Source organism: Phoca vitulina, unplaced genomic scaffold (genome assembly GCF_004348235.1).
Source record: "Phoca vitulina isolate PV1807 unplaced genomic scaffold, GSC_HSeal_1.0 scaffold20, whole genome shotgun sequence".
Lineage (NCBI taxonomy): Eukaryota > Metazoa > Chordata > Mammalia > Carnivora > Phocidae > Phoca > Phoca vitulina.
Window position 1 is genome coordinate 30,148,903 of NW_022589723.1, and position 13,222 is coordinate 30,162,124.

At 37.2% G+C, this 13,222-nt stretch overlaps 1 protein-coding gene and 1 non-coding gene across 15 annotated transcripts in view; one reads left to right on the forward strand and one right to left on the reverse strand.

Annotated features, from left to right (window-relative positions):
* CSNK1G1 (casein kinase 1 gamma 1) overlaps nucleotides 1-13,222 on the reverse strand; it is a 186,409-nt gene that overhangs the window by 83,057 nt on the left and 90,130 nt on the right. The gene's annotated exons all lie outside the window — the stretch shown is intronic.
* Nucleotides 10,192-10,295, forward strand: LOC116640889. The gene has a single exon (XR_004301105.1). It is a non-coding gene; the product is annotated as a U6 spliceosomal RNA (small nuclear RNA).

Here is a 13,222-nt window from a genome sequence, read left to right on the forward strand (position 1 = left end):
TCTCTCACACGCATTTTGTTATTTATTATTTCCCAACTATTAAACTATGAAGCAAACCAAGAAATGCCAGAATGTCAAAGACACAAATTTTAACTCTTGGCACAACAAACACAAACCCTCAATTTTTTAAACTCACTAACAAATGGGGATTATATATTATTTGTCATGGTATTTAGTGTCAACTTGGCAAAAAGGACAGTGTGAAATAAAACCAATTACTGCCCTATCGTCCTTTTGGAAGACTCATCTAAGTAGATGATTCTCAAAGCTGTTGTGATTCTTCACCAGAACTCTAGCTCTTTATGAGAAAACAGCTCTTCACATGGACAACACTTAGACGTCTCAAAGTTCTTCCTGCAACATTAACAATTTTTTCCTCTCAACTTCTCTACCTGTATAAATGGAATCAATATTCTCCTAGACATCTAAAGTAAGTGCCTGGAGTGAGGATAAGGATGAAAGCAGCAATTAACCACTTGGTAAGCCCATACCCCATGCTGGGTACCCTCACCTGCCCATCTCTACTGATTCTTGAAGGCTAATTCTAATTCCTCCTGAGTGTTTAATTATGGCATTGGACTTCACATTACTTCTTATATATCCGTCCTATCTTAATCGGCTAGATTATAAATATTTTTTTTAAAGACTTTATTTATTTATTTGACAGAGAGATAGCGAGAGCAGGAACACAAGCAAGGGGAGTGGGAGAGGGAGAAGCAGGCTTCCTGCCGAGCAGGAAGCCCGATGTGGGACTTGATCCCAGGACCCTGGGATCATGACCTGAGCCGAAGGCAGAGCCACCCAGGTGCCCTAGATTATAAATATCTTGAGGGTAGGAATTTTATCTAACTGTTCTCTCAATGTCCTATGGTGCTTAAGACCAAGTTCTGCACATCTCAAAGACACCCCAAACCTGATTGATGAAAAGTAACTGGCACATATAGTATAATTACTTTTTTTTTTAAGACTTTTTTTTTTTTTAATTTGACAGAGAGAAACACAGCAAGAGCAGGAACACAAGCAGGGCGAGCGGGAGAGGGAGAAGCAGGCCTCCCACTGAGCAAGGAGCCCAATGTGGGGCTCAATCCCAGGACCCTGAGATCATGACCTGAGCCGAAGGCAGACGCTTAACGACTGAGCCACCCAGGTGCCCCTTTTTTTTAAGATTTTATTTATTTATTTGACAGAGAGAGACACAGCGAGAGAGGGAACACAAGCAGGGGGAGTGGGGGAGGGAGAAGCAGGCTTCCCGCTCAGCAGGGAGCCCGATGTGGGGCTCGATCCCAGGACCCTGGGATCATGACCTGAGCGGAAGGCAGATGCTTAACGACTGAGCCACCCAGGCTCCCGTATAATTATTTTTTAAATAATACATAGAGGGGTGCCTGGGTTGCTCAGTCGTTGGCCATTGGCCGTCTGCCTTTGGCTCGGGTCATGGTCCCAGGGTCCTGGGACCAAGCCCTGTATCGGGCTCCCTGCTTGGTGGGAAGCCTGCTTCTCCTTCCCCCACTCACCCTGCTTGTGTTCCCTCTCTCGCTGTGTCTCTCTCTGTCAAATAAATAAATAAAATCTTTAAAAATAATAATAATAATACATAGAAGTAAATGTTGTATTTATACATACACACACATATATGTACATAGTTGAATATATATGCATGGAAAAGGACATAGAAAGATGTATATTAAGGTATTAAAATGACTGTTTCTTAGTATTTTCTGATTTTTATATACTATAGTTTGTTTTTATAATGAACAACATGCTGCTTGCAATATAAGTTCCTATTTTAACCAGGATCTAGACAACAGATGGCCCTTTGCAAACCATACTATTATATTTTTAATACTGCTATCAGGTTGCCAAGCACCTTTATGCGTCAAAGAGTACACTAATTTAGGAATAACTTTTGTCTGCAAATAACATAATAAAGAGGACTCACAGATTGCCAGAGAAATACCTAAGAAACCATTTTAAGATGAACAACTTTTTTAAAGAAGAAAAGTAGAAAACAGATATTTTTTTCTCTATATATTAACTGCATTAAGCTTCTAAAAGTTAATTTGTGTTTCTGATTAATCCTCTCACCAAAAACATTTTTAAAAATATATTTGATGAGATTGTGTGAAAGATACTAATAACTTGGAGAGGATAGTTGAAGTAGAAACAGACAATAGAGGCAGATTAAAACTCCAATTTGGCAGGGCATCTCATATTTGTGTGGATTCCTTGCATGTATAAAATTAAATTTTATTTTCTCCAAAAACAGGGGCGGCACCTGGGTGGCTCAGTGTGTTAAGCCTCTGCCTTCAGCTCTGGTCATGATCCCAGGGTCCTGGGATTGAGCCCATATTGGGCTCTATGCTTAGTACAGAGTCTGCTTCTTCCTCTCCCTCTGGTCTTCCCCCTGCTCATTCTTGCGCACACTCGCTCTCAAATAAATAATCTTTAAGAAAAAAAACAAAAACCTTCAACTTGGCTACAGACTTATCCCACACCAGATACAATACTGCATAAGATTTTTCAGGACAGCCCTTCCTGGCACAGTATAAGCACTATTATTGTGACCCAAAACCAATTTTGGCACAAGGCTGACCCTAAGAACTTAGTATCACTTAGAGGAAAATGGTCAAGTTTAAAATTGTAAACATGTTTAGGAGTCTTTATGAATTGGACACCACCCGCCCACCCCCTGCCCAGCCAGTTTTTTTAACAGTAAGAATTCCTATGGGGGGTAGAGGCACCAAAATTCACCCCTTACTCATTTAAAGTATAACATGCCTTTACTGTCAAAGAATTAACTTAACCTTTGAAGTACATGCTTAACGTAACAGATCTTCAACAGATACAACATTTAAGTAAAATAAAGTGGTGGTGTAAGTGTAAGAGTAATAAACCTAGATTCTGATCTGTGTATTTATTAAGTATATATATTTAAAACATACCAATAACTGAGAAAGGCAGTTTAATGGACTGTGAAAAGAGAGAAGGCAATTCTCAGGGAAGAAATTCTTTTCTTTCTTTCTTCCCCCCATCTACTTCCCGGCTAGCGTCTTAAAAAAATGAGTTGAATTTTAATAGATGAAGAAGGGGAAAAGGCATCCCAAAGCAAAGAAACTGTATGAAAAAACAAAAAAAATCGACAAAGTATATGGTATAGTCTAACAATGATGGGTGGTCTGGGAGTAGATGAACTGTAAGTTGCATCATGAGGATCAGGATGGAGCAGGAATAGGCAAAGAGTGGTTAGGGTAGCAAAAGAGACTAGAAAAGTAAGGTTAGGGCCACATAAGAAAAATCCTCAATGCCATCTTGAAATTTAAAACAAAAAGTTTTTGTGGGGTAGTGACATGATCAGATCTGTGATTCTGAATAACCACTTGTGAGGAAGCATAAATGATGACCTAGAAAAATAAGAGACCAGGGGTGCCTGGGCAAAACAGCTGGTTAAGCCTCTGATTCTTGGTTTCAGATCAGATGGTGATCTCAGGGTTGTGAGATCGAGCCCTGCAACGGGCTCTCTGCGCTTAGCGTGGAGTCTGCTCCTTCTGCCCCTCCCCTCCGTGCTCTCTCTCTAAAATAAATAAATCTTTTTTAAAAAGAAGGAAAGAAAAATAAGAGACCAAAGGTAGGGGAAAGCATTTGAACATTTAATACCCAGCCTATGCAATATCAGACATCTAACACTCAGTTCTCACCCTGCAGAGACTGTATTCTAGCTCCTCACACAGGGCCTTGCACAGGTGGCTCAGTTATTAAATTAATCACATAATGTGATGAGTTAAAAGAGAAATATGAACAGGTTAATAGAGGAGCTTGGATGAGGGAGGGTAAAGCATTTGGCCACAAGTGGCATTTGAGGTGAGCCTTGAAGGGCAAAGAGAGGAGACAATAAAGGGTATTTCATCATATATAATAAAATACTAATTTGAATAGTGAAGTGGAAACATGATAGAAAATGTGCAGAATCTGATATACTGCGGGTAGATCAATACGAATGGAACACAAAGTATATGGAGAGAAATGGTGAGAAGTAAAGCCAGAAAGATCCAATAGGGACAGGTGAATAACCTTGAACGCCAGCTTCTTACTCTAAGGTATTCATAACCACGCATACGTGAAGATATGTCAGGGCATAAGCTACACAACTAAGACACACTTTTCCTAGATCTTCACTTTTCTTTGAAGATTTGGGGAAAATCTTTTTTATAGTTAAGCAAAAGTTATTACAGAAATTGCACAGATTTCATTTGAAGAAAAAAAAATGCAAGAGTTTAAGGAAATCCCAGGCACTTATAGATGTGCTTCTTCCAGAGTCCGGAGGGGGGCGTTCTCACCAATCAGTGAGGAAGCTTTTTCACATTTTCCCTATGTTCAGCTGGGCAGCCCAGTTTTCACAATGTATTTCACTTTCTACAGTGTGAACCTTCCATCTCTTGTGAGCCAGGTGATGCCAGGGAGAGAGGTGATTTAGCCATCCAACTGCTTCATATATAGACTTGCCACTAAGTTCTCTGTTTTTACTCCTTCTGCATCCTTACTTTCTGAGTTCCTAGTGTCTCCAATTCTTGAGCTTAACTGGTGTATTTTATATTACAAACTGGCCTAACCTTTCAATCATCAGCTTTCTCTGAACTAAGTCAGTTGCCACTGAACTATCGGCTTTCTAGCTTCCGAAATTTTATTAACATTTCTCACCTGTTTTCCTCTTCTCTCCCACTTTTTTTTTTTTTTTGGTTCTTTGCGGTTTTATGACTTTAAAGGTCAAAAAGAATGTTCAACTCATCCTCTTATCCCTAAGCAACAAACATAGTATTTGATATTTAATAGGTAACAGATACTAGCTGCAGTGAACCAAATTAACATACAGAGAAGGTTCTTCTGAGAAAGTTCTAGGATAATAAAAAAAGAAGCCTAGTTTACAATCAGATATGGATAATCCTAAATGCAAATCAGGAGTTTTGACTTCCTTATTCAGCTTGCTGTGAAACCAACAAAGGTCTTGTGCTAAGAGAAAAAGCATAATGGTGAAATACTAATTATTAATCTGGCCCCAAAGCAGAAAATAAAAGAGAGGAGAATACCTAGAAAGAAGATGAAGGGGAAGCTTTGATAGCAAAACATTTAAAAAATAACATCTACCACACACAGTGTGATTATGAGCATTACATGAGTTAGAATATGTGAAAGTACTTTGTAAACTGCAAGGTGCTAGATAAACCTAATTTTTATCTACCTCTTTTATTATTGCAGGGTATGAACCAATATTTCCTGGCAGAAAACGACTTAAAAAATACGATTTATAATCAAGGTATTTCAAAGAAAAAAACTAGTAACCTTTGGATTATATGAAAAGATGAGGGATAAGAAGAGAAGGGTCAAAAATGATGTCTCCACTAGTGGACAACAGAAAGAGAACCAAGAGAGGAAGCACTCTTACACTCTACCATGATGATGCCTCCTTCCAAGTTCCCACTAAACCTAAAGTAAAAGACAATTACAAAATGTCTCTCAGCTTCAACTTTCATACCTACATAAAAAAATATAATCACAGAAACATAATGAATGAAACAGCCTATGTTAACAAGAAATGTGATGGCTGTTACATCACAAAATGCTGGCTTGTGTTTGCTTACTTTCTCTGGGGGCACCAAGAGAACTGAACACATGTCACCCTCTTACAAAGCAATTATCCTTATTCCTAAGAGGCAGTGGAGGTGACTGGATAATTCTCTTGAGCTATGCATCACTCAAATGAATTCCTCTGCCAGAGGGCATCATTAAGACTGAACAGACCAACACAAAATGCAGCCATGTGGAAAGCTAGACAATCACGCAGCCACTGTCCTCCTCAGTGATATACTTACTCAAAAATTTTGCTCTGGAAGAACTACAAAAATAGAGGGTTAAAATCCTTCCCGTTTAAAATGAATGACTACTTCAGCTGAAATGTATTTATTAAGTATATATATTTAAAACATACCAATAACTGAAAAAGGCAGGCAGTTTAATGGACAGCAAAATACCATCGATGAGATGGCATAATCCCAAGCACTCAAAGCTTTTAGTATCTGTTGCACAAAATCCACAATGCTTCCCACGCTCACTTCCTGGCTATGAGTTCTTTTATTGTTAATGGAAATGAAACTGCATTACATAGAAGTTTCTGGAGCTCTACATCTAAACTCAGCCCTTTTGAAGCAGCAGTCCTGGATGTGAGGCTGCCCATAAAACCCACTGCATGAAGACTTCCTATTGCAGTAAGTCACCTACAGAGACAACATTTACTGTAAGCTTCATCAGACACAGCATTATTTCAAAGAACCAGCAGGTCTCAGTTCTCAGAGTCACACTAATAAAGGAACCTACAGCCTCAGGTTCTCAGTTTAGTTAGATCTCCAGCTGTCACATTTTCTTGCCCTAAAGTGAAAGTAGTACATTTATAAATTACTACCTAGAACTTGTAAAAAAAAAAAAAAAAAATCCAGCCAAATGAACTTGAGGTACTTTGTGTTCAAACAAGAAACCACTTTTATGTAACTCAGATTGGTTACCATGCCTATTTAGGGGAAAGAGGACAGACTGGCCTAATGCCTCCACCACCCAGAGAACATCTTTTTAAGCAGGCAGTATGATTAGGGGTAAGAAGATAACAAAATGGCACCATAACTTTAAAGAAAAAAGCCACAAGTCTTTTTCATTATTACTAACTTAATTCTACTAGTATATTAGTATAATGTGCAAAAATATTTCCCAAATGGTTAGCAGTTAACAGCAAGAAAAAGATTTCTCGGGGCTCCTGGGTGGTTCAGTCGTTAAGCGTCTGCCTTCGGCTCAGGTCATGGTCCCAGGGTCCTGGGATCGAGTCCCACATCGGGCTCCCTGCTCAGCAGGAAGCCTGCTTCTCCCTCTCCCACTCCCTTTGCTTGTGTTCCCTCTCTCGCTGTGTCTCTGTCAAATAAATAAATAAAATCTTAAAAAAAAAAAGAATACAATTTCTCCGTGTGCTAAATTTTTTGAAGGACTTACTTATCAATATCAGTAGTATATTATAAAAAAACTTATTACATCTTGCTTAACACTTGTGACAACATAGAGCATGTTTACTATTAATATGCAAAACATGTCTATTTTATTTATTTTAAAGATGTCTATTTTAGACAATATTAAAATGTTTTCTCAACTGCAGGACATGATCCATTAGTGGAGTGTGAAATAAATAAATACAGGAGGTCATGACCAACATGTTCTTTAAAGAAAAACAGTGTAAAATAAAAAAATACAGTACACCACACTTGGCAAGGGTATTATTTCATGAAATGTTTGCTGCAGATATACATACGTATTAAATTGTGTAGCATTGGATCACAATATAATTTATTTTTTTAGTGTGGGTCATAGTCAAAAAAATAAAAGCCATCAATAAAAACCTTCCAGAGACACCTGGCTCACTCAAGTGGTGGAGCATGTGAGTCTTGATCTTGGGGTCATGAATTCAACCAAAACAACAAGATACCTTTAGAAATAAACCTAACCAAAGAGGTGAAAGACCTGTACTCTGAAAACTGTAAGACAGATGAAAGAAACTGAAGATAACTCAAAGAAATGGAAAAAAGTTCCATGCTCACGGATTGGAAGAACAAATATTGTCAAAATGTCTATACTACTCAAAGCAATCTATACCTTTAAGGAAATCCCTATCAAAATACCAACAGCATTTTTCACAGAGCTAGAACAAACAATCCTAAAATTTATATGGAACCACAAAAGATCCCAAATAGCCAAATCAAAAAAAAAAAAAAAAAAAAAGAAAGAAAAGAAAAGCTGGAGGCATCACAATCCCAGACTTCAGATTATATTACAAAGCTGTAGTAATCAAAACAGTACGGTACCAAGGCAAAAATAGACACATAGATCAAAGAAACAGAATAGAGAACCCAGAAATGAAACCACAACTATATAGTCAATTAATCTTTGACAAAGCCAGGGAGAACATCCAATGGGAAAAACACAGTCTCTTCAACAAATGGTGTTGGGAAATTCAGACAGCAACATGCAAAAGAATGAAACTGGACCACTTTCTTACACCATACACAAAAATCAATTCAAAATGGATTAAAGACTTAATGTGAGACTTGAAACCATAAAAATCCTAGAGAACACAGGCAATAACCTCTTTGACATCAGCCATAGCAACTTCTTTCCAGATGTCTCTAGAGGCAAGAGAAACAAAAGCACAAATAAACTATTAGGGCTTCATCAAAGTAAAATGCTTCTGCACAGTGAAGGAAACAACAACACTAAAAGGCACCCTATGGAATGGGAGAAGATATTTGCAAATAGCATATCTGATAAAGGGGTAGCATCCAAAATCTATATAAAGAACTTCTCAATCTCAACACCAAAAAAATGAATAATCCAATTAAAAAATAGGCAGAAGAAATGGACATTTCTCCAAAGAAGACATCCAGATGGCCAAACGATACATGAAAAGATGCTCCACATCACTCATAATCAGGGAAATACAAATCAAAACTATAATGAGATACAACCTCACACCTGTCAGAAAGGCTAAAATCAATTAACACAGGAAACAACAGGTGTTGTCAATGATGTGAAGGAGAACCCTTTTGCACCGTTGGTGGGAATGCAAACTGGTGCAGCCACCCTGGAAAAGAGAGTTTTCCCTGGAGCTTCCTCAAAAAGTTAAAAATAAAACTACGCTAGGATCCAGCACTCACACCACTAGCTACTTATCCAAAAATACTAATTCAAAGAGATACACGTACCCTGATGTTTATACAGCATTATCAACAATAGTCAAATTATGTAAACAGCCCAAGTGTCCATTGATGAATAGATAAAGATGTGGTATAGGGGCACGTGGGTGGCTCAGTCAGTTAAGTGTCTGCCTTCAGCTTGGGTCGTGATCCCAGGGTCCTGGGATCGAGCTCTGCATCGGGGTCCCTGCTCAGCGGAGAGCCTGCTTCTCTCTCCCTCTGCTGCTCCCCCTGCTTGTTGAAAAAATTATACTTTCCCACATCGAATGGTCTTGGCATACTGGTTGAAAAGCAATGGACCATAGATTCATATCTGATTCTCAATTCTGTTCCATTGACCTATTACGTCTATTCTAATGCAAGTACCACTGGCATTAGATCACTGTTGCTTTGTATTAAGCTTTGAAATAAAAAAAATGTGAGTCATTTAACTTTGTTCTTGTTTTTCAATACCGCTTTGGCTCTTCTGCATACCTTGCAACTCCATATGAATTTCAGGATTAGCCTGTCAATTTCTACAAAAAAGCCAGCTAGAATTCTGACAGAGATTGTGTTGAACTGGAGATCAATTTGGGGACTACTACCATCTTAAGAATATTAAGTTTGATCCCTGAATATGAATGTCGTTCCATGTATTTTGGGCTTCTTTAATTTCTTTCAACATTTTATAGTTTTCAGAGTATAAATTTTATACTCATTTTGTTAAATTTATTCTTTTGATAGTACTGTAAATAGAACTGTTTTCTTAACTTCATTTTCAGATTAAACATAGATATATTTAATAATAATTTGGACCTCTTCTCTCATGACCCATTCCTAGAAGCATATTATTTAATTAGAGAAGTATTGGGGGTGCCTGGGTGGCTCAGTTGGTTAAGTGTCTGACTCTTGATTGCAGCTCAGGTCATGATCTCAGGGTCAAGAGATCCGGCCCCACATCAGGCTCCACACTCAGTGCGGAGTCTGCTTGAGATTCTCTGCCTCTCCCTTGCCTTCTGACCTTCCCCCTGATCACACACACACTCTCTCTAATAAACAAATAAAATCCTTTTTAAAAAAAGGTATTAGTATCGGGGCACCTGGGTGGCTCAGTTGTTAAGCGTCTGCCTTTGGCTCAGGTCATGACCAGGGTCCTGGGATCGAGCCCCGCATTGGGCTCTGTGCTCCACGGGAAGCCTGCTTCTCCCTCTCCCACTCCCCCTGCTTGTGTTCCCTCTCTCTCTGTATCTCTCTCTGTCAAATAAATAAATAAAATCTTAAAAAAAAAAGTGTTAGTATCTCTTAAACTCTAACTAGGGAACTCTTATATAAATGAATTTTCCAGATTAGTGACACTCCTTCAACAAAAGTTAAAAAGTAAAATCACTTAAAATGAAAATGTTTTTGAAGTTTCAGGCTTCATAAAGAGTATTTGGTGCTCATTTTGGCAGCACATATACCAGAATTGGAACAATACATAGATTAGCATGATTCCTGTGTAAGGATGACATACAAATCTGTGAAGTGCTCCATATTTTTACAAATTTCCAATTATAAAATAAGTAAGTAACAGGAGTGTAATGTATAGCATGGTGACTACAGTAAATAATACTGTATTGCATATTTATAAGTTGTTCAGAAAGTAAATCTTAAAAGTTCTCATCATAGGAAAAAAAAATTTGTAACTATGTAGGATGAGAGATGTTAACTGGACTTACTGTGATGATCATTCTGCAGTATATACAAAAATATCAAATCATTATGTTGTACACCTGAAACTAATGTTATATGCCAATTATACCTCAATTAAAATAATTTTTTAAGATTTATCTCAGAGAGAGAAGGTACGTAAGTGGGGAGAGAGGCAGAGGGAGAAGGAGAGAGATTCTCAAGAAGACTCCCCAGTGAGCACAGAGCCCAAAATGGGGCTTGATCTCACAACCCATGAAATTATGACCTGAGCCAAAACCAAGAGTCAGATGCTTAACCAACTGAGCCACCAAGGCGCCCCTAAAAAATTTTTTTAAAGACAGAATATCTGATTTTTTTTTTTATGAATCTGGTCAAGATGAATAAGAGTTATATTACGTCACTAGAGTGACACCCTTAAAGGTTAATGAAGTACATAAGGTTATTCTGCCTAGACTGCTCTGTTTTGTGTACTCTGTCCCCTCCCTTGCTATCAGTCAGCTAGTGATTACTTCCTGATATATGTATCTTCTCTTGTGTTCCTACTCTACAGGAGACTAAGAAAATAAGCTTGTTGGAAATGCATATAAAGGGGCGCCTGGGTGGCTCAGATAACCATCTAAGTGTCTGCTTTCGGCTCAGGTCATGATCCCGTGGTCCTGGGATCAAGTCCTGCGTCGGGCTCCCTGCTTAGCCGGGAGCCTGCTTCTCCCTCTGCCTCTGCCTCTCTCTCTCCCTATCTCTCATGAATAAATAAATGGAATCTTTAAAACAAACAAAAAAAAGAAATGCATATAAATATGAAGACAGAAGCTTTAAGGAAAAGACTGTAGTTCTAAAATACAGATACTTTAGGGTACATAGATCCTAAGATACCTATTTTGGCTGCTAAGACATTTTTAAATTTTTATTGTTCTTTTGGTTTGTTTGCTAGTCTTCAGCTTTGTTCCAGAGAGCTAGAACTCGTTAAGAAAAATGATACCATATGCAGCTTTACTATAACATAGCTAAAAATTTCAGCCAATGTAATTTATAGTTCTAATTTACCTTAATATACTCTACATAAATTTTTATGAAAAAAATAATTGAATATTCTGAAAATATAGATATTTTAGAGTATCTGTAGAAAACTGTACTTCTACCATTGATGTATAAATTTCCTGCTAAATATATATAAAACAAAACTAATTTTATCCAGTAAGCTATAGAGGATGTTATATTTCTGATAATAATCTATCTTTATGAAAATGTTTGTGCTATTTACGTACTATAATACTAAAATCTACAAGTAACCAGAAGCCCAATTATATGGTAACAGTTGTGGTAATTCAGTTGATGAAAAAGAATATAGCCATTAAACTTATAATCATGAAAATCACATTACCATTTTAGTAAATAAAAAGCAGAATCCCAAAGCATATCCAACTTTGCTTAACCAAAGTGCATATATATGTATATGTGACTATATACATATATGTACATACATATACACATGACAGAACAAAGACTTTGCTCTAATTTTCTGTGATGTTACAATTCTGTCCACCAAAACAAACAAAAACAATACAAAACTACCTTCATGAATTGGAATTTCTGGATGTTCAAATCCAAACCATCTAATTATTATTTAGATTTTTTTAAATTATTTAGATTAATGAATCTCTGAAATAGTTTATAAAATAAAGATAAATAGAAAAAGTAGCATTACAACCTCAAAAAGACATGTTAACTTTTAGTCTCATGGCAGAAACATTATTCTAAACTACCTAGAAGAGTCCTTTAATCATAGGAACACAGAATTACTTAAAATCACAAAGCATTTACTGTTGAAGCAAAACCATCCAAACTTGAGAAACTCCCACTACTATTCTTTACATACCAGTACCATTGGATAAAAAAAGATTGTTCTGTGTTTTTTAACAATACAAAAAAATTGGGGGTGCCTGGATGGCTCCGTTCGTTAAGTGTCCGATTTTTTATTTTGCTCAGGTCATGATCTCAGTGTCATGGATCAAGCCCTGCACTGGGCTTCGTGCTCAGCGCAGAATGTGCTTGTCCCTCTCCCTCCCCCCATTTGTGCTCTCTCTCTCTCTCAAATAAATAAATGAATAAAATCTTTTAAAAATATATAAAAAATTAAATATCTTCCAATTTTTTAAAAAATTATATATCTTTCAATTTTTTAAAAAATTATACTTTTTTGTGGGAAGGGGGAATGAGATCAGACATTCCTTATTAATTTATGCTCTCCAGCAAAGGGAAAAGATAACATGTAATGCCTTTCCAGGTTTTTTTGCTACCTACAGAATAAAGTGCAAACTCTCCATCATGGCCCACACCTAGTCAAGAATGGACTGCTGACATCTCTAGCCTCACCTCCCCTACTGTACCTTATTCAAATAAAAAGCTCAGGGCAGAATAAGGTACAATGTTTATAATGTCCTCCTCCACTTTGATTTTACTCTAAATTCCAAAATACATGTTTTGCAAAATTAAGAATAAATAAAATAATAATTAATTAATTAGCCAATGCTTTCCCTCTTCACCTCCCAGAAAAATCACTGAAGATTAAAGTTGGGAAGGGTCCACTATAGAAACTAAATAATGCTACTTAAAGAAAAGATTTTTGGCTACCATTTTATACTTTATATTTCTTTTCCTAGTAATAGGTAATCGTACTAAACGCCAATGACTACCATCATTGGTGGTTTTAACCACCATCAACAAAGAGCATTTGTTAGTGGATTGTTGTCATCACTAATGCTATATAAAGTCCA